A 27,189-nucleotide genomic window follows, 5' to 3' on the forward strand; every position below is an offset into this window, starting at 1 on the left:
CTTGATTTTAGCAAGGCTTTTGATATGGTGTCCCACAACATTCTTGCAAGCAAGCGAAGGAAGCCTGGGTTGAATGAATGGACTTTATAGAAAACTGGTTGGATCATCAGGTTCAAAGGGTGGTAATCAACGGCTGGTGACTAGATGGCAGCCAGTATCAAGTGGAGTGCCCAAGAGGTCAGTCCTGGGGCTGGGTTTTCTTTCAATATCTGCATCAACAACTTGGAAGATGGGATGGAGTGTACCTTCAGCAAGTTTGCAGATGACACCAACCTGCAGGGAGTAGTAGGTACATTGGAGTGTAGGTCTAGGATTCAGAGAGGCCTAAACAGATTGGACAACTGGACCAAAAGAAATCTCATCAAGTTCATTAAGGACAAGTGAAAAGTCCTCAACTTTGGATGGAACAATCCCATGCACTTGTACAGGCTGGGGACCAACTAGCTAAGCAGCAGCTCTGCAGAAAAGGACCGTGGGGGTTACAGTGGACAATAAGCTGAACATGAGACAGCAGTGTGCATTTGTTGCCAAGAAGGCTAAAAGCAACAATAGAAGTGATGCCAGCAGATTGAAGGAAGTGATTATTCCCCACTATTTGGCACTGGTGAGGCCACATCTGGAGTACTGTGTCCAGTTTTGGGAACCCAACCCCCCCAACAGAAAGGTTATGGACAAATTGGAAGAGAGTCCAGTGGAGGGCAACAAAAATGGGGCTGGGGCACATGATTTAGGAGAGGCTGAGGGAATTGGACTTATTTAATCTGGAGAAAAGAAGACTGAGAGGGGGATTTAATATCAGCCTTCAACTACCTGAAGGGTGGTTCCAAAGAGAATACAGCTAGACTGTTCTCAATGGTGACAGGTGAGAGAACAAGGAACAAGGGTCTAAAGTTGCAGCAAGGGATTTTAGGCTAGATATTAGAGAAAACTTTCTTACTAGAAGGGTAGCAAAGCACAGGAACAGGCTACTCAGAGAGGTTGTGGTCTCTCCATCCTTGGAGGTTTTTAAGACCTGGCTAGACAAAGCCTTGGCTGGGATGATATAGTTGAGCAGGGAGTTGGACTGGTTTAAACAGGGTCTTAGACTAGATGACCCCCTGAGGTCCTTTTCAATCCTAATTTTCTATGACTCTATGAATTACTGAAAAAGAATGCTTTGTTGAATTGGAGCAACAAGAACTGCATGAGGTTTTCAGACGCCAGTGAACTCAATGTCAAAACTCCCATATGTTTTTAATTTTTTACATGGGAGGAAGAGATTGGTAATATTAAATGGAATTTATTACTCATGCTTTGATCTTGTGCAGGGATGCTCAATCTGGGTCTTTCTATCATTTGAGCAAAGCTGGAACTAAGTATTTCAACTAGCATTTCGATGGGCTCATTTTATGTATGATGCAGCCACAAACACACATTTGCCCTTTCTCTTATTTATTTTTCTCTTCATAGGAATTTCACACCCACTTTTGTTATGTATTTTTCATTCTTTTCTAAGAGTAAGTAACAATAAAATAACTTCTATAATTTAACATTTTCAGTGCTGTTAGTCTAACTGTATTACAAAGTTAGACCACCTAATACACTGTAGTCAATCTCTAACAAATTTAGATGTGGCAACTCATAAGTAGCAAGCATTTTTTCTGTGAGCTGCTAGCAGATTTTCTATCTTAAGGTCTCTCTATTTTCTACTTTCATAACTAAATTGGAACACTCAATTTTGAAATAATAGTTAGCATGATTTATTATTTACCAACACAGCACTGAAGAAATGTATTTGAAAGAAGCCAGTAGCAAATTGCAATCGATTTGCACAATATCACAAATAAAATGTTTTACGGAGGCAGAGTTGCTGTTTCAAGTGATATGTGATGCATAATAATATCTCCAAGATGTTTGCTTCTTTATTACTGTCAACAATTCATTAATCACCTTCTTGCAAAAAGGCAAAAAATAAAAGTCAGAGATCTAAGAAAGTGCTGATTATGTTTCTGCAGTTGCAACACATTTCTCTTGAAATGCTATCATTTGAGTCAAATGTATGCATAGAGGTTAAAAAGTCTCCTTTCAATTGCCCTTGGAATAAAAGCAGGTAAAATTACTTATTCTGTGTCAAAAAGGTAGTCATGATTATGATGGATATACAGTTCCAGTCTGATGTATTGACTGAAAGGCATTGTTGACAAATACAGAGTACATAGAGCTAGAGTGCCAAATGACTCTCAAATATTTTAATTCATTCTAAAATCATTTGTATAGCTGGGAAATCATAAAACTGTGAGCCCATTAAAAATGTCTGTGCATTCTCAGAATGCATATTGAGGTACATTTTCATAAAGGTTGAGGTTCTGTATTTTGTACCCACAAAATAAATTCTGCGAGGAAGAAAAAACCTCTTTTAATATGACTTGTACCTCCTGTCATGTAGTTAGAACCAGCAGTGCTCAAAGTTGTGCCTGCACTTAAATTCAGTACAGCACAGTTGAGTTGTTTGGCAACTGAATGTCTGCTGGAAGGGTAGTCTCTCTAAGATCTCCAGGGCACACAGGAAATCTTGGACCTACAGCTCAAAGAGTGCTTTGAAGTGATATAGAATACTTTCCTTAGAAATGCTTATTAGATACCAGAGCATTCACTGTTTTGCCTGGTCCCTGTAACTTCTCTAGCAGTATATGCTTCTTGGGAGGCAAGAGTTAGCAATCTGTAGGTATGTGCAGGACATTACGTACAGTTAAATCAATCTAAGTGCCGAACTACACATGATCAGGGAGTTTAGATTGGGCAAAAAGTGGTTGGCCCAATCTAACTTAATTCAGCTGAGGAGATGCACTATGTAGATCAGGCTAACTTCTGCCCCAACTAACCAAACATATGTTCAGAGCACAGCCCCAGGGCTGGGAAAGCCCAGCTGCAGATACTAGCACTGGAGCTGTGCTATTCCTACCTACACCAAAATCCCACTAACCCCCACCCTTGGACCTGCCAACCCCCCCACCCTTGTGGCACACCCACTAGCCTGGACCCCTCTCCCAATCCTGCCTGCCCCTCTCCCAACTCAACTTAGTTAGATTGTGTTCCCAATACAGTTCCTGGTACCGGCAAATGAGTGCACAAATATGGACCTGATCTATGATTACATGGCTTAAATTAAGCTACATGACTATATATTGGGTCCTGTGAATGTGTGCACATGCTCTGATTATAGCCCAGAGACTGGTAATGTACCTGATTGAGAAAGGGAAAGGGACTTCTTATATCCTTCTGCCAGGCATAATCTGGTGCTCTGGGTTTTGGGGCCAAACACTGAATAAAAGAATAAAGGGCAAGATGTAAAGGTGTTCAGGTACTTAGGAAAATCCCTCTTATTTAGGTACCTAAATCCTTTTTTAAACCTCACCAAAGTCATATTACCTAGGGAAAAGGAGAAATTTTGCAAAACCCAGAGAACCCTATTAAAGATCTTAACAGTATGGGCTGAGAGAGAAAGACAATGAGGTAGACACTTATAAATGTTAGTTTTATCTCTTGGAAAAGCACAACCTTATTTTCTCCTAGCAATGTATACTTGGAAAGAACTGGTATTCCAGAAACACATGACTATGGCCTCAGATGAGTAGAAAACTTCAGAAGTATAAGAGCTCTTAAATTCAATCCAAGTACTAACACAAATGCTGTTAGTAATAACAGAAAAGGCTAGGGCAAAACAGAAAATTTGTCATACTCTACAGTCAAGAGTTGTTTCAAAATAAAATATATTCCATGTTCTCCATGAGGCATTAGTCATTACTCATTTTTCTGGTTTCCTTGGTCCTTTGATATTACCCTCCGTTGTATCTGGTATTCATTGTACCAGATCTGGCCTGGTACATTGAATTTGAGCAAGATCTGGCCTTAATCAAAGTATGGTTACATGAGTAGTTGGTAAATAGGATGCCTTTCTGACATGGAGCAACCCAGCTGGAACAGTAATTGTTACTCTGACTTTGAGATGCTAGCAAATCAAGATTTACACCATCAGTTCAACCTGCTCTGTAAACTGTAAAATAAATCATTAGTCCCAAACTATTAATTAATTTGTAATAAGATTACCATATTTTCTCGCATATAGGCCGCGGGTTAGATAAGTTTTTACAAACAGGACGGATGGGTGCGGGTTATACAAGGGTGCGGGCTATGCCTAGCCATTTATGCAAAAACAAGTGTAGCAGAAGTTAATAAGTGCATTAATAATTGTTTGAATGGTATTTCCAGATTATACGACATACTGGACGATGACAATACGAGTGCTATAGCAAAGATTTAGGCACAAAAAGCCCGCCTTGCCATGTTCGAAAACAGCGTCCTGTCCATTCTTTTATTATATCCTTGTTCATCCACCCTTTCTTATTGCAAATAACTGCAACTCCATTTGGGATCTTTTCTTGGGGCATCGTTACCCGTTTGAAAATAACCATCGGTTTTAATTTTACACCACTCGTGGTGCACGCTAGCACAACTGTGAAATTTGTTCGTTCATGGCCCATTGTTGATATTACAATCGTCTTTTTACCATGTTGATCAACTGTACGAGTTGCTGGGACTGAGTCACCCCCGGTACCGACACTATCAGGTGTGGGGAATACGTAGGTGTGGTCCTAATGGACTCCAAGATGAATATGAGTCGTCAATGTGACGAAGCCATCAGAAAAGCTAGTGGCACTTTATCGTGCATCAGCAGATGCATGACAAACAGGTCCAAGGAGGTGATACTTCCCCTCTATCGGGCGCTGGTCAGACCGCAGTTGGAATACTGCGTTCAATTTGGGCGCCACACTTCGAGAGAGCTGTGGATAACCTGGAGAGGGTCCAGAGAAGGGCCACTCGTATGGTTAAGGGCTTGCAGGCCAAGCCCTATGAGGAGAGACTGGGGCACCTGGACCTCTTCAGCCTCCGCAAGAGAAGGTTGAGAGGCGACCTTGTGGCTGCCTATAAGTTCATCACGGGGGCACAGAAGGGAATTGGTGAGGTTTTATTCACCAGGGCGCCCCCGGGGGTTACAAGAAACAATGGCCACAAGCTAGCAGAGAGCAGATTTAGACTAGACATTAGGAAGAACTTCTTCACAGTTTGAGTGGCCAAGGTCTGGAATGGGCTCCCAAGGGAGGTGGTACTCTCCCCTACCCTGGGGGTCTTCAAGAGGAGGTTAGATAGGCATCTAACTGGGGTCATCTAGACCCAGCATTCTTTCCTGCCTATGCAGGGGGTCGGACTCGATGATCTATTGAGGTCCCTTCCGACTCTAGCATCTATGAATCCATCTATGAGTCTATACACGGACTATTTTCTGAAAATACAATTTTCCACGGGTTATACATTGGTGTGGGTTATATCAGTATGCAGGCTATATGCGAGAAAATACGGTAAGCATTTCAGTTCCATGATTGTACTATTTCCAGAAATGGTCAAATAGGTCTTATTATTAGGACCTTTGCTAAAAGGTAAAGAATTACTAAAAGTACCAAAAACATTTTTTTTTCCCCACCATTTCAGTAAGATTAATGCACAGGGTCATTGATCTACCAAAGAGAATTAATTAAAAATCAGTATGAAGGATTTCTGACATAATTGTGATCTGTCCTGTAACTGTAAACAGAATGATCATTGTATAGTACCACATTCCTTAGTATCCAAGCCCTTGGCTTTCCATAGACCACAATGGAAATAAACAATTTGAGGGAGAATTTTTTCCATCAGTGCAATGACTTATTGTTTTCCTTTTTCTCTCATAGTTGCTGTCTGCATAGATGCAGTTTCAGAACAAAATATACTCTAGATTTCAGTCAAAAAAGAAGCAGAGTTTGGATCCAAAGGCTCTGCCAGCAGGCCACCAACCTTGTTGTTGGACAACCAAAAAACTATGGTTTCAGTTGGCAGAAAAATGGGGTGCTACATCCCCCAAAGCAGTCATCTCTAGTTGCTGTTCCTGTGCTTCTATCTGCTAGCATGCAAAAGCACATCATTTCCCAGAATGCCCTTCAACAGATATGTAGCAGGGCAGCTCCAGATCTGGGCAGCTATGATGCAGGAGTAAGCACTGGTTCCTTCTGTGCCAGTGGTGGCAGTACAGTCAGCCATCACTGCAACAGTAGCTGCTTTTCCACCCCAGGCCACTGCCCCAGTCACTCCACATTCATGTGCACCACTGCCTTCCACTCATGTATACTCCTGCACTGTCACTGTTGCTTTCCTGCCATAGCTGAAGAAAAAAAGGCTACAGGAGCAGGGGAGTGAGGAACTAGAGGGTGAGGTGCCACTCATTCCATTTTGTCCCAGCTCCACAAACTTAGAGAACACCCAGGGCTGGTACCCCAGTTATCACTTATTCTGATGCTTCTACAAGATGGATGCTAAATATATTTCACTGAATTGATATTATCCCAGAAAATGTTTGCTAATGGGGGAGTAAGTCCCTTATTATACACAGTGCAAAAAATGAATGCATTCTGAACTATGCATTAAAAATACCTACATGCAGAGAGAAAAGGAAGCAGCGAGTGAAAAAAAGGATCAGATCCTTCATAAAAAAAGTTACACGGCAGCCAATCTCAGCAGCTCAAAATTGCTTTGCAGATAGAGAGACAAATAATGAGGTGCAAAAGGAAAGAACAAACTAATCATAATAAAAGACAGGAACTAAGGCTAGCCAAAATTCATTAGGTTTTTTGTTTTGTTGTAAACCAAAAATGGGACACTGTACCACTTTACATCTTTCCCTGTTTTTGTTTCTGTTTTCCCTTTTCTTACTAGTATGAAAAAGAGAAGGGGGGGGGAGGGGGAAGGAGGCCCAAAACTGACAGTGCTTTGCTTTTTGGTTCTTTGAAGAAATATGAAAAATTCTAAAAAATAATTGAACAAACTTTGTTTTGTTTAATTCTCTTTAAAATATGTCTCGTGTTTTTAAACCAGCTCTTCTAGCATGGAAAGCATCTGCAGTTGTATGAAATGCTTAATTAATCACCAAAGTAAGTGCTGAAACTACTTTCAGCAACAAGGAAAAGCTGTTGCCCTCATGAACACTCATTCAAATGTCAAAAGTTATTTTGTTAACTTGAAGGATCTCTATTCACCCAGGATACTCAAAACTGCTGAGAAACTGCCACCAATCAATTCCGTAAGCCTGTTTCCCTCTTTGAATCTTCTCCCTGTTTTATTTAATAAATTTTCATTTCTGTCCCAAATCAGATATTGACATTTCTGAAAAAATACCAGCCACTATTTCAGGTAATTTCTATAAATATATGTCCAGCAGTAACAGTAGGAAGAAATAAGAGCTACAGTAAATCCCCCAAGCAATAATATACTGCCATCCCATTCCTTTTCCAAAAAAAAATCTATGGAGCCATGGGATGTCTGCCAGGGAGATAACGTAAAATATAGAAGTTTGAATAAATAAAACAGAGCTCACTATCTTCAGTGTGTGCTCTTGCCATTTTATATCCTTGTTTCTGTGCCGCTTTCATCCCTGCTGTCTCATTTCTTTTATTAATCACTCTTTTCTATCTCCCCTGTCTACTCCTGAAAGAGCATTATTTTAATTTACCTCATTCCTTTTCTTTTTTCTTCCACTTTCTCTGGGGGCTACTAAAGTTCCCCTTCCCCCCATCCCAGTATTTTCTTACAATTTCTGTTCTTGAATGGGTCTAGAAGACGATGGCAGGGGTACAGCCACATTCACTTTGGCTGTGGGGCACACATGTGATGAGCTTTCTGAGCTCATCAGATTGCACAGTCTGAGAACCCAAGGGGTGAACACCCATGTCCCAACGCCTTCCTCTCATCTACTACTACTACTCTACTGAGTTTCCAGTCACTTTCCCTTGGCTTTCTTTATTGCAGCTTCCTCCTCTGCTTACTACTTGAAACCTCTATATCTCCTCCTTCCTTCTTTCTCTTCTGTTCCCTTCATCCACTCAGAGGGCATTAGCATTCCTTGTCTTGCTTGCCCACCCCTGTTTATACATCCCAGCCAATAGTACACTGGGTAGCATTAACAGGAGTGCCACTTCCAAATTATTTTCTTCTGTGCTGTTCAGTGCAGAAAGACTTCACCTGAAGTACTGTGTCCAGTTTTGGACTGCCCTGAACCCTCCCCATTTTCATTGCTGATCTCTGACATACCTCTTACAGAGTGGGAGGGGAAAGGAGCTTGAATTTATAGGCCAGGCCCATTACGAATGGAGAAATTATCGAAGACAGTTTCTGCCTCCTTACCACTGGAATATAAAGGACAGCTCACAGGGAAATAGACCCTAAACATTTTTTTCATTGTAAGCATGACCCAAAGGACTGTGCAGCGAGCAAGATGCCATAGGATCATGGGAAAGAGGGACCTCATAAGGTCAGTAGTCCAGCACTCTGCTCAGTGCAGCATCATTCTGAATCAAATCATCCTAGTCAAGTGCTCCTACTGTTATGGAAAGCGGATCATACTTGGAACAGTGGCTTGTCCCTCTGATAGTTTTCTATAGGGAAGGTTGCTTTTATATAAAAAGATACTGAAGTTGGGGTGTGTCAATCATACTTATTAAGCACCAGTAAATGTTCGCAATAGTAGAAGGTTAATGATTCTTCAGAGGTGGGTTTAAGTAGCATACATTTTAAGTTTCCTTTAAGAAAAAATAGAAAAGTGAAGCTATGTCTTGATACCTAAAGTGGAATCCAGGAACAATGAGTCCTTGTACAGTCTTTTACATTCTAAGATCTTAAGTCACATCACTTTTCTGTAGCTCAGTTTTGTCATTGCAAATCAGGAATGTTGATATTTACCTCCTTGTGCAAAGCACTATGAAATGTATAGCTGAAAAGTTTATGTCATAATAAGCTGCTATTGTTGTTGTTGATGATGGTGTTATTACCCAAGTCCAAGTACTGCACTAGTCCGGTCCTGCAGGGAGCAAACCAGGAAAGCCAGGGGTGCAACTGAACTCCAACTAGCTTCGAATATCAAGGACAATAAAAAGTCCTTTTTGAGATATGTGGGGAGCCAGAGGAAAAGCAAGGGCAACATTGGACCCCTGCTAAACCAGATGAGACAACTGACGCCCAGGAAAAAGCCAACCTATTAAATGGGTACTTTGCGTCGGTCTTTCATCAGTCACATGGGATGCCCATGCTCACTATGGGACAGGGAGGTCCGGGTGAGGGAGATCCCCTGCCCTCCATTAATGCTGACCTCATGAAGGAACACCTTGAGAGTCTGGATACCTTCAAGTCAGCTGGCCCTGACAATCTACAGCCCAGGGTACTCAAGGAGCTGGCAAGCATCATAGCCCAGCCCATGACATGGATCTTTGAGAACTCCTGGCTCTCTGGTGTAGTGCCCGAAGACTCGAAGAAGGCCAATGAGGTGCCTATCTTCAAGAAAGGGAGGAAAGTGGATCCGGCAAACTATAGGCCCATCAGCCTGACCTCTATCCTGGGGAAGGTCTTAGAAAAGTTTATTAAAGAGGCCATTTTTAACAGACTGGCCGACACCAGTCCTGAGGGATAGCTAGCATGGGTTTGTTGTGGGTAGGTCTTACTTGACCAATCTCATTTTCTTTTACGACCAGGTGACCTATCACCTGGACAAGGGAAAAGAGATTGATGTCATATATCTTGACTTCAAAAAAGCCTTTGATCTGGTATCCCATGATCACCTCTTGGCAAAACTGGCCACTTGTGGCCTTGGGCCCACCACAATCCACTGGCTGGGAAATTGGCTCCATGGTCGGACCCAGAGGGTGGTAATTGATGGAAGTCAATTGTCATGGTGCCCTGTGACCAGTGGGGTCCCCCAAGGCTCTGTCCTTGGACCCATATTGTTCAACATCTTCATTAATGATGTGGACATTGGAGTCAGAAGCAGACTGGCCAAGTTTGCCGATGACACCAAACTTTGGGGCAAAACATCCACACCTGAAGACAGGAGGGTGATCCAGGATGACCTGGATAGGCTCAGCAAATGGGTGGATGAGAACCTGATGGTGTTTAACACTGAAAAATGCAAGGTTCTCCACCTTGGGAAGAAAAACCTGCAGCATCTTTATAGGCTCGGCAGTGCTATGCTGGCTAGCACTACAGAAGAAAGAGACTTGGGGATCATCATTGACCACAAGAGGAACATGAGCCTTCAATGCAATGCTGCGGCTAGTAAAGCAACCAAAACACTGGCTTGCATCCATAGATGCTTCTCAAACAAATCCTGGGATGTCATTCTCCCATTGTACTCAGCCTTGGTGAGGCCACAGCTGGAGTACTGTGTCCAGTTTTGGGCCCCACAATTCAAAAAGGATGTGGGGAAGCTTGAGAGAGTCCAGAGAAGAGCCACACACATGATCAGAGGTCAGGAAAACAGACCCTACGATGACAGTCTGAGAGCTATGGGGCTCTTTAGCCTGGAAAAGCGCAGGCTCAGGGGTGATCTGATGGCAACCTATAAGTTTATAAGGGGTGACCACCAGTATCTGGGGGAACGTTTGTTCACCAGAGCACCCCAAGGGATGACAAGGTCGAATGGTTATAAACTCCTGCAAGACCATTTCAGGCTGGACATAAGGAATAATTTCTTTACTGTCTGAGCTCCCAAGGTCTGGAGTAGCCTGCCATCGGAGGTGGTTCAAGCACCTACGTTGAACACCTTCAAGAGAAAATTGGATGCTTATCTTGCTGGGATCCTATGACCCCCATTGACTTCCTGCCCTTTGGGTCTGGGGCCAGACTCGATGATCTTCTGAGGTCCTTTCCAGCCCTAATTTCTATGAAAGTCTATGAAATCTAAGATGAACCCCTCGGTAGATTCTATACATGAAAAATGTATAAATCTGTTATAATTTTCCCTTTATAGAATCTAACTGTAGGAGGGTCATCTTAAATTTGTCCTGCCCCACCATTGCAGTGGAACAAATGGCAGTAGGGGAGGCAGGCAGTGGGGGGCAGGCAATGGGAGAATCAAGGGGCCTGATTCCTGGCATTTGTACCCTGCCATCTCTCCCCACTTCTTGCCCCCCACCTTCCTGTCTGCAGTCTGGTGCCTGAGCCCTGCCCACACCTTCCCATTCACTTTCTCCCTGCCCCCACATACATTTTTATCCTCCCTTCTGCCTGACCCCCAGTGCCTGTGCCCCCATGCTACCTGCTCCCATCTGCTTCCCCCCTTTGTTGCATGTTCCCCCTAGTCGCTGCTTAGACTCTGTTGTGGCTCTGGCCTGGGGCACAGAGCATATATTCATATCAGCTATTTCTTGGCCATGCAGCAGTAGCTGCAGCATTGGCAGCTTTGGCCCTGGCTGCAGCACTAGATGAGAGTGAGAGCCAGATCCAGAGCCAGGGCAGGAGCTGCTGCCACTGCCACTTCAGCTGCATGGTTGTGTGGGAGCTAGAGCATCCATGTGCTTTGTGCTCCAGGCCAGAATAGGACTGCAACTATGATGCTTCCATCAGTAAGTTGCAGTAGGGTAGGGGTGTTGTTGGGGGGAGGGGGAGGCAGCATGGGTGGGCAAGCAGGGGGAGCAGAGACTGCAAGGGGCAGCTGGTTGGGGGGACAGTGGTTGCAGCTCCAACTCTTACCCTGCACCTGCATTAGGGCCAGGGTCAGAGTCATAGCAGCCACCTGCCAATCTACCCCATGTACTCACATCCAAGATGAGGTGCTTTCCCCCCCCCCCCCCCCATGATGAATGGGGAAAACCTGTCTTGAATTCACATATATATGGCATTACCACCTCCAGGAAGATGCCTGCATAGTCTGTTTTGTTTCTTATTGGGCAATGCATGGCATTGTAAATGGCAGTGTATCAGTTTTAATTTACTCATTGCTGCAACTTCTTGAAGACTTGCAGCTAGGTCAGTCATACTATCGATGCAATCCTATGCTTTCAGGGAAATAGATACAAGGATGCCAGCAGGAATTGCATTTCACTAATAGCTGAAGCTATCCCTCACTCCCTTTCCTACACCACATAGGTGTTGTGTAGATTCTCTGATTAATGTTTGCAACTGATGTCTTAAATTGCTAGAATGAGAAGTGCTAGAGCTATGCAAAATATTAATATTATACCCTGCATCCACAGTTTTCTCTTCATCGCATTGTACTACCCCAAAGGTATAACTAGTTTTCATATCCATCGTTCTTGGATATGAAAACTACTAACCAACTATTGTTGGAACCAGAGTCTCAGTTATGTAAACCAGGGGCGTTAGTCCTCTTAAGACTCATCCTCAGTGCTAGAAAGCACTGACAGTCTCTCTCCAGTAGTCACTAGTGGCTGCAGCTACACAATTTACACCAATCTACAGTTGGCTACTCCTCCAATCACTCAACCCCGGCTGCTCCTTCAGCCACCACGACAGAGGGTTTGCTTCCCTAGATCCTTATGCTGCATGCACACAGCTCAACCAGCCACCAATTCCCAGGCACTCACTCACTTTGTGTATGGGATACCCATATGCACTGGGCCACATTGGCTGTTGGCTACCCCTGAGTCCTCCAGGCACAATGATCCAGGCTTGCACCCACCAGTCATACAGCAAGACTTGAGGTATTAGTCTCTCAGTACTCTCACTTGCTCTCACAGGCAAACGTGAGGGAACAATATGCAGGGAACACAGATCCCTCTCATGTGCTCTCTTTTATACACATCCCTCACTGGCACCTGTCAGTCATCCATACAACAATCAGATATTCATGTACGTGACACTCATGCCGTTTCCCACAGCACTCTCTCGTGCACACAGCACATCTGTTAGTCAAACAACATGCTTACTTTTCATCTCACACTTTCCCACCAAGTGTGAGCTATTCAACTGAGCAAGCTCAGGACCAGCTAAGTAGGTCAGGCTTGAAAAGTCCAGCCCACCTAGAAACTGCATCTCACTGACCACACTTAAACAAAAATGTGTCTCAAACAATTTACTCATCAGGCCAGGGATCACTACTGTTTTCTCTGTCTACACCATCACTCTCATCAGTTTTACATCAGTGAAACTCCATTGACTTTAATACAATTGTTCTTGATTTACAGCAGCATAGGTGAAATGAGAAGGGATTTTCTAACTCCTTGGGCACATCTATACAAGACATTTACTGTGCAGCTGACTATTTAGTTCCTCAGTAAATGTCTCATTTGTTGTGCAAATCGTTTCTTCTTGCCGTTACCAGTCATGCTGCCCCCTGTACATTTATCAGCACCAGTGCAGAATCTGACAGGAAACAGCAGAGGAGAGAAACAACACAAGTAGGACCTAATAGCATTTGGTAGCAATGTTTTTGAACCCCCTTGTCCTAGACAGGTTTTACAGCACCCTTCTCATCTAGACAGGTTTTACAGCACCCTTCTCACCCTACTACAATGGCTCAGCTCCTTGGACCGCTTTTACCAAACCAGCTAACCCTGGCATCCTCAGATTGCAGCTATTGGAGAAAGCTATAAAAAAAGTGTTGCCAAAGGTTTGCAAAAGAAACAACAAAGGGCTGAGACTGCATTTTTGGAATAATAATGAAGGTTTTCATTTAGGAGATGTTTCTCTCTCACTTTAGTTACAGTATGTGAATTACTCTTTTGCTTGGGTAGAAGGATTGTTAATAAAGCCCAGATTTAAAAAAAGGGGCTTCTCTTTTCTTTATCCAAATCAAAGTGCATGTGGGATATATTATGCATATAGTGCTGGCCCATCCATTCCTCACATATTTTATATAAATTCTTTCCTGCAAAAAAAGGATCCATAAATTATTCTCCATTTAGAAGCAGATCTTATATGCAGATGATCAGTCATGTGCTGTCAGTATCTGAGAAGTCTCAGTTTAAGGTAATTTCATTTCACTTCTTGTTGAAGTTTTGTTTTGTTTTTTTCTAGGAAATAATTTGCATCTATACTTGTTCCTTAGATGGTAGGTTTGGGGGTTTTATGGAGGGAAGGGGGTTGGTTCTTTTAAAATCTTCCACAGGTTTCAGTCCATAATATTTTGTAGTCATTTCTTATATTTAAGGTGGGTAGCAGTTTGTGGACTGCTAAAGAACAAGATGAGAGTATGGAGATCATATGCATCTCATCATCCTAAAAATCCTAGAAGCAGCAGAGCTGTTTGATGATTAGGGGTCTGTGACAGTGGTCAAGAAACTCTGCTACTTTAAAAGCAAAAAGGAAGCAGGTGAGCCTTACAATCAGATACAGACAGCTGAGCAAGGGCTACCTGCAGAAGAATAAGAAGGCCAGAGACAACGGGGGTAAGAGCTACAAAACTGGGCTGTCCTGGAGCTAGTGGCCTGCAATAAATTGCACAGATGCAGAACTCCATACAATCAGATAAGTAAAGACCACAGAGCACCTGGGTTGGCTGCAGTTGAGGGAATCAGGCTGATTAATGGGCCAGGGAGAACCCCCTGTGACTGATACAGAGAATCAGAAGATCAGGTGATCAGAAGAGGTGGAACTCAGGGAAAGATAAGCTCAAGCTCCTGAGATTCCTTAGTCAGTCTGGTTTTGACCTCCATAGGGAGAGGAGTTTGTGGGGAATGGAGCTGATGGAAGTAGATTTATGGGCAGCTGAGGCACCCTAGGGAGCTATAAGGAAAGTAAGAGATGGTGTGGCAAAGTGATCCAGAGTGATATTTAAGTATTTTAGTCAGAAGCAATTTGCTTGGGTTTCTGACCAGAGGTTTGGAAATAGCTACAACTGTGGCTGAAGATCACAGGGGGTGCCTAGGGAAGCTCTATGCTCTTAGCTCTAACAGGGCTGGGGTCCTGGTGTGCTGAAAGCAGGTGGCAACAGGCCTGCCAGGGTCAGGGACCAGAGCAGTGGAATTAAAGGGAGACTTGTAAGATAATAGTGTGGCTGTAGGGAAGGCTGGAGATGGTGGGGAAGGCACAACTAGTGCTTCAAAGTCATGATCGCAGTCAGTAGAGCCTCAGTTAGGGCCAGTGAGGCATGAAATGTTGGTTAGCAGATTTAGGGTCTGTTGACCTAAGTGTAAACAGGATATTTGGCTTGCCAAATAGAGGTAAATTGAGTATAGATCCATTGGGTTTACCCAAAGACTCTAGGGGGAGTCTCCAAAAAATAGCATACAGATTACATCAAAGTGTGGTAAACAAAACATTAAAGTGGGTACCCTGAGGAACCAGAGTGGGGCAGGATTAGATGGGCCACCAGGGTGTGCCACAGCTATCCTACAGGGTGACTGCATGATTTGCAGAATAGATTTGACTTACTAAAAGAGTCCACTGGTTTGAACAGAGGGAAAAGTCAAAAATTGCAACATTATACGAATTGTAACATTGCCACAGAATCATTCTGTAACCTTCCAGAAGTCTCCTTCAGTTTTCCCAGCTCTTGGAATGTAGCAATAATGCTTCCCTACATTACAGAGAATTAAGGTAATTTATAGATGTTCTCCAAGTGTTATTGTTAAAGGTAACCTACCATGGCCTTGTTTCATCCTTCCTTTTCAAGAAGGTAATTGGAGCCCTTTTTCAGCTTTAGTGAGGAGAACCTATTCTCATTGAAATAATTAGGATCTTCATCTAGTTTGTTTGGATGCTCTTTAGAAGGAACCATAAAATCACTTGAAAGAAATGTAGTTAATTATGCTGATCTGAAGTCAAGTAGAAGGCAAGGTGGATTTGTACTTTATAGACCAGGGGTGCTCAACCTTTTTTGGCTGGTGGGCTGGGTGTGCTGAGGCAATCAGGGAGCCAGATCTGGCTGATGGTCCTGATCTGGGAATGGGTGGTCACAACAGGACTCTATCTGGCCACATGGAGGGGGGCAGGTGGCATCACAGCTCCAGCCTGGCCCTGCAGGGGAGAAAGGGGCATGGCCCATCCCTAACCTGGCACCATAGGGGGAAGGGAGTATGGCCCAGCCCCATCTAGCCTCCAGGATGTGGGGAAAGGGCATGACCTCCACAGCAAAATGACAGACGTTTCCCTCCAGAGCTAGGGCTGCTCACGGTGGTGCACTACCAGTTCCCCCAGTCCAGCTGGAGAACAGGTATGAGGCCCTGGCGACACTGGAGGAGGAGGAAGGAGAGGAGGAAACCTCTGGAGAGGAGGCCACTCCACGCAGTGAACAGACTGAAGGAGGCAAGTTGACCCAGAAGAAGAGATGCTGAGTGCTTGCCATAGGCAACTCCATCCTGAGAGGTACAGAGGGTCCCATCTGTCACCAGGATCCCTTGACACGCGAGGTCTCCTGTCTGCCAAGAGCGAGGATTCAGGATGTGACAGAGATGATCCTAGCCATTATCTGGCACAATGATTACTACCCCAAGGTACTAATTCATGTGGGCACTAACGATGTGGCCAGGAGAAGCCCAGATCACCTGATGAAGGACTACCATGCTCTGGGGGGGCAAGCTGAAGGAGACAGGGGCACAGGTGATCTTCTCATCTGTCCTTCCAGTGATCAGACGTAGACGATGCCATGAGACCTGCATCGGAGAGGTCAACTTGCACCTTCGGGAATGGTGTCTCAAGGCAGGCTTCGGCTTCTTGGACCATGACTCATCTCATACTTCAAGACAAGAGACATACTTGGGTGGGATGGGCTTCACTGCTCCCCCAAAGGTAAGTGTGTCTTCTCTTTCAGGTTGGCTGATCTCCTCCGGTGGGCTTGAAATTAGACTCATTGGGGGAAGGGGAGGATGAGGTCAGAGGGAGCCTCAGAACACCAAACCAAGTGTCACCCACAAGAACAGCTCAGCCAAGACTGACAACAAGGACAAGAAATACCCAGGAAAGAGACAGGGGCCCAGATAGTCCTGGGGTTAGGGTGATGGTTCATACACCTTCAGGAGGCTTTAAATGCCTATACACTAATGCTCGTAGTATGGAGATCAAGCAGGAGGAACTTGCCCTCCTGCTAGCTAACACAATCCCAGCCATAGTGGGACTCACTGAAACATGATGGGATCCAACACACGACTGAGCGGTGAACATCAAGGGCTATAGGCTGTACAGGAGGGCTATAATGGGGAGGAAAGGTGAGGGTGTGGTGCTGTATGTCAAAGAGCAATTCACATCCTCAATGAACAGCACTGGTTCAGAGGAGGGGCAGACTGAAGTGCTCTGGGTCAGAACACAAGGGGGTCTGGGGGAACGGTGCGGGTCTACTACAGATCACCCAACCAGGGAGAAGAGCTAGACCAGGAATTCGCAGGTCAGCCCATGGAGGCAGTTAAGTCAAAGGATGTGGTCATCATGAGTGACTTAAACTATCTGGACATCTGCTGGGAAGAGCAGTCAGCCAGGCCTGACCATTCACATAGGTTCCTACCCATGTTACAGGACCTCCATCTGTCCCAGGAGGTGCAGAGTCCCACCAGGGAAAAAGCCTTGTTAGACCTGGTCCTGGCCACAAGCAACAACCTGGTGAGGGGACTGTGGGTGCTCAATCACCTGGGCGATGACGATCATTGCCTATTGGAATTCACCATCCAGCACAGGGTGGCAAAGGCCTGCAGCAAGACAGCAGCCCTAGACTTTAGAAGGCCGGATTTCATTGAGCTAAGGAGACTAGCCAGGGAGGCACTGAAGTCCCAGAGGGGTGGGGAATTGTGAGTCCAAGAAGAGTGGTCATTCCTGAAGGAGACGATCCTCCAAGCCCAAAGGATAGCAATCACAACATGGATCAAAGGGGGCAAGATTGCTCAAAACCCCCATGGCTAACCAAAACTATCCAGGAATGTCTCAAAGCTAAAAAGGAGGTGTACACCCAATGGAAGGGAGGGGCCATCACCAGGGAGGACTATACCTCCATTGCTCAGGATTGTAGGGGGGCTGTTAGGAAGGCCAAGGCAGAGATGGAACTGGGACTAGCAACCCGGATCAAGGATAACAAGAAATCCTTTTTTAAATATATAGGGGGTAAAAAGAAGTTTCCGGGTAACATGGGGCCTCTGCAGGACACGTTAGGAAATCTGGTGGTTTCATAGTTTCATAGTTGGTAGGGTCAGAAGGGACCTGAGCAGATCATCAAGTCTTACCCTCTGCCATGGCAGGAAAAAGTACTGGGGTCAAACGACCCCAGCAAGGTGTTTGTCTAGCCTCCTCTTAAAGAACCCCAGGGTAGGAGCCAGCACTACTTCTCTCGGAAGTTGGTTCCAGATCCTAGCTAGCCTGACAGTGATGTCTAGCTGCCCTGACTCCTGATGTCTAGCCTGAATCTACCCTCTGCCAGCTGGTGACCATTATTTCTAGTCACTCCTGGTAGCGCTCAGGGGAACAGGGACTCCCCAAATGCCTGCTGGTACCCCCTGACTAGTTTGTAAATGGCTACTAGATCCCCCCCCCCCCAGCCTTCTCTTGTGGAGGCTGAACAGGTTCAGGTCGCTTAGCTTCTCCTCATAGGGCCTGCCTTGCTGCCCCTGATCATGCCGGCGGCCCTCCTCTGGACCCCCCCCCCCCCATGTTGTCCACATCCCCCTGAAGTGCATCGCCTGGAACTGGACACAGTACTCCAACTGCAGCCTGACCAGTGTCACATAGAGGGGTAGGATCACCTCCTTGGACCAGCTTGAGATGCATCTGTGGATGCATGACAAGGTATGATTTGCCTTCCTGACCGTGTCCCCACACTGTCAGCCCATGTTCATTTTGGCATCAATAATGACTCCAAGATCCTTTTCTGCCTCTGCACTGGTGAGAAGGGTGTTCCCCAGCCTGTAGGTATGCTGACCAGATGACAAAACTAACCTATTCAACATTCACTTTGCCTCCATTCTTCTGAGCAGGGACCAGGTCATCCCCCCCACTGGGATCCCCGATGGTCCCAGGGGAGGCACAGCCAGGCCCAGGGTCAGTGAGGACCTAGTCAGGGAACTTATGGTGGGACTGGATGTGTTAAATTCAGCAAGTCCTGACGATCTCCACCCCAGAGTGCTGAGGGAATTTAGCAGAGGTCATTGCGGGACCCCTGCCACAGATTTACAAGCACTTGTGGTGCTCTGGCAAGGTGCCAGAGGACTGGAAAAGGGCCAATGTGGTGCCCATTTTCAAAAAAGGGAGAAAGGAGGACCCAGGAAATTATAGGCCTGTCAGTCTTACCTCAGTCCTGGGGAAGCTCTTTGAGAAAATTATCCCGGTACACATCTGCGAGGGGCAAGCAGGGGAGTGTATGCTTAGGGGCAACCAACCCAGGTTCATTAGAGGCAGGTCCTATCAGACCAACCTGGTGGCCTTCTATGACCAGGTCACATCCTTGGATGCACGTGTCACAGTAGACGTAGTCTATCTGGATTTTAGGAGGGCCTTTGACACTGTTTCTCACCCCATTCTTGTTAAAAAATTAGGAGTCTCTCCTGCCCCCAGATTTCCCAATCAATGGGGAGCCCCACAGGTCAGATATCTATGGCTCTGTAGGTCATATTTTTTCCTGCAGGCTGCAGATTGAGCACCCCTGACTTAAGTAAAATCTATTTTACACCCAAAGTTCAAATTAGATTTCTGAAACAATTTATGTACAAGGTGTATCACCACAAAAGCCTGTCTATATAACATCACACACAATGCCTGAGGAAGATTTTTTGCTTTAAATGATCATTTTAAATCATCATGATCCAGTCACAGACAGTCCACAAATAGGGTAATTGTTCATCAAATAAATAATTCATTGTTCCGGCTGTTTGAAAATGTGAGAATGTCAATCCTGTACTTGTAAACTGCACCCACTTCTTACAAAGAAAATTATATTATATTTCTGGAGTGGGAGACAGATACAGTGTCAAATCATCCTGTCCTATGGAAAAAACAATGGGAGAGAGCCATGAAGAAGGCAATATCCCTGAAGTCCCTCCTCATCCTTTATTTGGGGAGGGGGGGGTTCCTTCCATATTTCAGATCTCATTGTTAAATCTAAAGGACTCTCAGGGATTTGCAGGAATCTGATCCCCCCCACATTGTCACTGGTGAATGACCACTTTTAGGTAGGAAGGTTCACATACAGGATAATACATATCCAGGCTGCTTACCCATAGGGTTATGAGGATGAGTTCAGAGCCCTATATCTACAGGAGCCTTTTGTGGCTCCTATGTATACATGTTTTTAAATATTTCTGGTAGTACAAAAATAAATCATGCTTTCCCCAAACAGTTATCCATAAATCTGTAGAGGAAACTTTTACTAACATATATTACTAAACTATACTTTGGAGCTTGATTTGAAAAAAAAAAAAAAAAAAAAAAAGATAGATATTTTGGATGAAACTTTCTCAGAAATCTTCAATAAAATCAAATGAGGTCAGTATTTCCTTAGCTATTTTTTTTAATAATGTACAAAATAGACATTATGAGTCTCTCAAGTGCTATTGGCTTTCAAGTTTTGGCAAATGCAGTTTTAAAAAACAACTACTGTATTTAAATCAGTTGTGCCCAGGATTTATTTATCAGAAATAATCAGTTTGTCTAATTATTGCCTTAATTTGGATTAATCTTAATTATTTCTGTGTATAACAGTTTTCAATAGCTCTTCTTGAGGCTTCATGATCTATAAAGGCCCTGATTCAGAAAGGTACTTGGACACATTCTTAATTGTAAGCAAGTGAGCTGTCCTCCAATAGCTCAAAGTCAGATATTTACTTAAGTGCATTACTATGCTGGCATAAGGAGAAAAAAAAATTCTTTAAACCTTTTAAAATATAGTTTATTATTGTACACATTTACACCATAAAAACCTTTATAATTTATATAATTTGCATTTCAAAGATTCTATTATTGTTGATTATCTCAGTTTTTACACACTTTGTTAAATGAAATAACATACTAAAAGAGAACGGTTAAATAATATTCCAGGTGTGGGTAACAAAGAATAGCAAGGAAATTGAGAAGTAAGATTCACGCACCATTTACATCTGATTTACTGTGCAAGGAAATAGAGAAGTGAGGCTCGCATGACATTTTCAGCTGATTTACTATAAATATTGCAGAGGTGTCAGATCAGAGAATATTAAATGTGCTGGCAAACTAGGGCACAATGGCATAAGTTAAGGAGAGAAGGCTTTAACCTAAGCTTTGAAAATTTCTCTTTTGTCAGTTGTACCATAAGTTAAAGTAGAGGAGAAGGGTGGGTATTGTTTTAATTAATAGACTCTTAGTAATTGAAGTCTTACAAATAGAGGTTTCATTGCATTGATTCCGACATATACATCATGTAAATTTAAGCTCCTGCTTCTTTAAGTGGCAATTAAAATGTTGGTCAGCATTTATAATAAATGCTGACTGGGAAGTCCAATTGTTAAATGAGGCAGCCTCACTTGCACTGAATTAGCAATTTATTTCTCGATTCAAAGATTAGCCGTGCCTTCCAATCCAGAAGTTTGCGGGGGGGTTCTTTTCTTTTTCTTTTCTTTTCTTTTTTTCAGCTTGGCTGAGCAGTGTTTAGCTGCTCCTGAACAAATGGAGCTATATTTTTGCAAAGAGTTCTCTAGGAAAGGGTTTGTAGAATTGATCCAATAGAATGTTCTCTTTGCTTTTACTTCTAAAACATCCCCAAACTTTTAACTAGTGGAGTCATAATTACCTGACACAAAGCACATTACTGGAAATGGACAAGAGGAAGAACTGGCAGCAAGAAAGTATTAAGGTCAATTCCATGCAGAAATAATATACGTTCAATATATGTTTTCTCTTAAATTGTTTCACAGTTTTGTACAGGCCTGAGGTAATCAAATCCTGCTGAGTGGATATTTAGCTAAAAATAAATGTAATTACATGAAAAATGAAAAAAAAATAGCCAATAGAACTGGACTTGTAGAATGACGGTGTAAAGCACTGTACCTAGTGATCCCTTTTACTACTTCTTCCCCTCCCTACTCCTTTCTCCTCCTCCACCCCAGCACCCCACCCCCACCCAAGAAAAACCCCAGATATTGTTTGTCATGGAAAGGAGAAAAATATTTCAAAAAGTTTATTTCATCACTTAGCTAATTAATTCTTTCCGGTTGTATTTTTCTATATAATTTCTAGGAGAAAACATATTTCTTTGGATAGAATAGGAACCTAGGAAAAGGTGCAAAATGACAACTCTGGTGATAGCAGTTCCTTATTTATTCATGAATCATTTATAACTTCTACACCATTCCAAGCTTCCCTACACTTGTCTGTCAATGCACCTAAAGTGTGTCCCGAAGGCACCATCTCTTTTGTTAAGAGAATTATTAAGTGTCAGTGCCTAGGGACTGCAAGTCAAGACATCATCATGGGAAAGACCTCCTTTGGTCTCAGTACAGAGACAGGGAAGAACCTTCATTGCTTCTCTGAGCCAGGCAAAATGGCGGGATTAACTTCCAACTCTGTTACTTGACAGCTCTTGTTCCTGGGAAACCCTGGCACAGTACCCAGCCTGTCTGACTCAAGAAAGATTTCCCCCCCCGCCCCCCCAACTCACCTCTGCCTGAACCAGAACTGATCAAAAGAAGAGCTTACCAAAGGAAATTAAGATACAGTGAGAAACGTATCTAAACACCTCCGGATAAGGGTAACAAGATTACAGCAACTTTCCCCCAGTCTCATTTACTTTGGAAATAGGCAAAAGGGAGGCACCTTCATTAGCATCAAGAGTGGAGAACAAAGGTCCAAGGCGAGGACCGCATGCATTAGTGATGAATGGGGGGGTACATGTAGGTGCATATGCCGCCCCTGAGATTGGCCACTGCTGACACTGCCAAAGGGTCACCACTCGCCACCTCCCATCCCCTCACCCCTGGCAGCAACTGCAGGTGGTCACTGATCTCTGCTCACCCCCTCCCCCCACACCAGTCCCTGCTCAGCCTGCCCTTGCTGCCAACATCACCGCAGCTGCCTCTGGGTCGTCCCCACTCACCACCACCACACCCCCGCTGCCAATCCTGCCACCACCACTGCCCCCTGTGGGCAGTTACCATGCCCCCCCACCAGCCTCAGGAGGCACAAGGTGTTCATGACCACATGGAACTCTAGGACCAGAGAAGCAGGGAAGTGCTGCATGATGGGAGATCTCTGCTCCAGATGTTAATTAACCCATGCCTGTACACATCCTGCTTAGCATTCATCAGATCAACTGTAGTGATAAATCCATTATCAGGTGCCCAAAAATACTGTCTATTCCTGATTGCATTTAGAGCTCCCTCTGAGTAGCACAGCCCAGAGCCAAAAATAATCAGTTCCTATTGTCAAGCATAAACAAATCCATTGTTCTCCCTTAAACTATTGTTATTTCCCTATAAAATCCCCCACCCAAGCTCAAGTCTCTGTCCCGGTGCTTGCACCAGTTCCACTGGGAATTTACCTCCTCCTTTTCTGCCTGGAATATCTTCACTGATCATGCTGAGGGCTCTGCCCAGGGTGGCCATCATAGAAGACATCCAGTTTTTTTGCTACTCTTTCCTATCTCTTCTATGGATATGAAACCCAATGCCTTTATGTCCTCTTCAAGAGAAAAATACAGTACATAAAGGCTTCCAGTTTCGTATCAATAGAGGACAGAGGACAACTGGACTGCCCTCTATGATGGCCACCCTGGAGCCTCTGCCTGTCAACAAACACCTGCGAACCATGGAGTCATGAGACCCCAACTCCTTCTCTACCTCTCTCTCTCCCCCTCTCTCTCTATCCCTCATTTGTTTAAGCCCACTTCTTAAACCTCAGACTTGATTTTATCTCCCTCGCTCCTTCTTTCTCACTCTAGGCATAGCTTTCTAAGCCTGACTTTTGCTGATCAAACTTGAACTAAACTTCCCCTAATACCTAACTGAAACTGTGTAATATTGTAACTGTCTTGTTTGTTTTTCTGTGTATAGCTATTACTTCTAGTATCATCATAAGTTTCCTATACCTGGCAATAAAATAACTTTTATGGTCAAGCTGGTTGTCATACTCTCTCTGAACCTCGTTTACTCTTCCTTCTCCTCTATCTCTCCACTTGCTCTTCAGCAACTTCTTTTACCTAAGCCAAAGATCCCTGTAAAGCCCAAAGATCCTGTGGGCTCTGTTCATCAAGGGAGCTACTACCAGGACATTTGTGACAAGAGATTGGGACATGCTGGGTTGTGGCACATAAGGATATCAGCTGAAACTGCTGGTCAGACCCAGCCTACTCAGATGTGCCCTGTTAACCTGTGTGTGTGTGTGTGTTTGACTGTGTTTTATTGTTGCCCTGCTGTGCTGAGCCATGGCATATGAGGGGGTCAGCCTATAAATGCTGATTAACCTGGCCCATCTCAGACGTACTCTGTTTCTGTGCTGAGTTCAGGGCACATGGAGTGTAAGCTGGAAGTGCTGCGGACCCTGGCCTGACTCAGAGGTGCTCTGGTAACCTGAGTGGGTGTGTATGTGTTTGATTGATTTGGTGGCTGTTGGAACCTAGCCCCATTGAAACTAAACCCTCCAAGGTAGCTCCATTGGGAGTGAGGACTTGCAGAAGGGAGAGATAGAGCTCTGTATAGAAACACAAGTGACACAAGCAGCACATTGATATAATTATAGAGACCCCATAAATATAACTGTAATAAATGAGTGCACCCCAAAGTGACGGGCAAATCTTGTAACAACTCCTTCCTAGTAGGGTACTGAGGGGCAGGCCAGAAGCAGAAAAAAGGAGAAAAGGGGATGAGTATACACATTAACTATTAAGATAACCTGCCACCTCTAATGATTAAGAGGATCTTGATGGTTCCCCAGTGCAATAAAATTTGGTCCTCAGTTTAAAAAATATTCAATACTGCCAAAACACCATAAAAATGTTGAAATGTTATCAATCATCAAGGTACTGTTAGGTCCTCTAAATGCTGTGCTTATTAAAAAACAAAAACACAAAAACATAATTTAAATCATGATTAAATTATTTTCTATTAGATGGGGGCACTAGGATAGCCAGGGGTAGATCCAGTTGGAGTTAGGTGGTATGATCACATACTCCTTTGTGTAGCACACTCACAGTGAGCTCTCTGCCACCGATTGTACCCCACATACCAGTAAATTTGCTACACTTTTTCCAAATCCTAGATCTGTTTCTGAGGAAACCTATCAACAGAAGGCTAATTACTGCCTGTTATGAAGCTTTATTTTAAAACAGGCTATGAAAAGAACTCAGTGTTGACAACATGCAAAAAAAGAAAACCAGAAAATTGAAGTATTTCTTAACAAACATAACTCCTGCAGGCCCTGCAAGCTTTATTTCTTCCCTAGCAAATGTGTGCCTGAGTTCATGTGACTCCAAAATATAAAAAATTAGCAAAACTCATTCTAAACTTCTGCATTTGTTTCCACATGTGCTTTGGCTAACATTCCCATGAGACTGTGTATCTATAGACCCAATATATCAAAGAAATGAGGAGACATATGTACCTATATACTATTATGGGGGCTTGTAACTTTTTTTTTTTTTTTTTTTTTTTTTTTTTTTTTTTTTTTTGCTGACTAGATATCATCTGTCCAACACCAGATGGAAAAGGATTATAACTCTAGCTCTGGCTCACCTAAAAACTTTCCATTCAGACTCTAGACTAGACTTTAATGTGATTCTAGACTTTTCTCCTGGATTTTACTCCATACTATGAAGATCTGATCTGGTCAGTATGCACCTTGAATTTTAGCTGGTTTTAGTCTATTTTTTCTCATCAGTAATTAAAGCTATCACTCTGACTAATTTTTCCTATTATTCGTTTGGCACTCTCTCATCTAAACTTGCCACAGATAGTGACATTCATTTACTCTAAATCAAAACTGAAAAGACTCATCTTTTCTAGGTGCTTTGAGATAGCATATCATCAGACTCCCTTATTGATCATCCTGTAAGTATATTTTACTAACTGGCAATAAACCATTATAAAAGTGCACATAGTCATCAATGTCTGTACAGTATATGTCAGTATTCTTTTACTATAATTAGTTTTGTTAAATGAAGCTGAAATATCTTTTTTAGAAGAATCTGGTGACCTCAGTTTTACAAACAGAGAGCCCCAGACTCTTCACGGCCCCTCAAGGGAGGGATTTGAAATGTACATTTATAATTGCCATATTAAGAAATCTTGATATGTGAGATAAATGTGATTTCACAAGAGATGCCACCCTTTTCAGTCATGGGAACCTATCCAAATAGATCAAATAAAAAGGCTATAATAGGACTTTCTGATACTGGGTGTCTCCTGTTTCCAACTGTGTGAAACAGGCAAGACATCTTGTTTTGTCCAGCCAGTTACACTTATTCCTTATAATATACTCAGCAGCTATATTTCCAGAGCATAAAGGGCACCTTTATACATGCTCTGGGTGGTGGTGGGGCGGGGAGGGGCTTGCACTTTAATGAGAGCAGCACTGAGAGCCGCTCTAATTAAAGCTCCTGCAGCATCATTTGTATTCAGTGCACCGCGCTTCAAAATGGCAGCAGGGGTGCTTTAACTAAAGTTTGTTCAACAAGCTTTAGTTAAAGCAACTTCACTGCCAATTTGAAGTGCAGGGATGCTGAATACACATGATGTGGAGGCTGCTGGAGCATGCTAATTAGCACTCTTCAGAAGACTCAATCAATTCTTCATTGATGAATACTAATTAGCATGCATTGGTAGAGACGTCTGGCAAGTGTATAGGTGCCCAAAGGGTCCAACACACACAAAAAGTGCAGGTAGTTGCTTATTCCCTCCTCTTGTCTCTCCCCTATATCCATGACCATATGGTATAATTTTGGACAACCTGTATGTATAGAACTGGCCTCAGAATTAGGAAGACAGTTGGTGCTTTTGTAACCCCTTTGCCCTCAGAGATTTGCTCAATGCATTTTGTGCACAATTCAGGCCTTTCTCGCATGAGTCTTAGTTTTCTTTTCTCCTGATTCATTCAAGTATTTGAATGTATTTGAAATATTTTGAAGTGTTTTGAAAAATAAAAATCTATTCTTCATGTAAAGTTGAATTCCAGACACAACTCAGTTAAAATTTGGATCTGAATGTCAAAGGTGGCTCCATTTTAGCGGGTAGAGAGCCACAGGCATGGAGGGTTGGAATCCAGATACAATTCTTTAGTTAGTGTTTCTCTCTCAGTCTTTCCTTTCTATACTTCAGCAAAAAGGGTGAACCTGTAAAATGTGGCTAAACCAGGGGCAGGCAATGATTTCAGATGTAGGACCGCTTACCAAGTTTTGGCAAGCTGTTGAGGGCTGCAAGGATACAGGGTAGCCCCACCCCCTGACAGGTGCCCCTCCCCCTG

Source organism: Alligator mississippiensis, chromosome 8, assembly GCF_030867095.1.
Source record: "Alligator mississippiensis isolate rAllMis1 chromosome 8, rAllMis1, whole genome shotgun sequence".
NCBI classification, from domain to species: domain Eukaryota; kingdom Metazoa; phylum Chordata; order Crocodylia; family Alligatoridae; genus Alligator; species Alligator mississippiensis.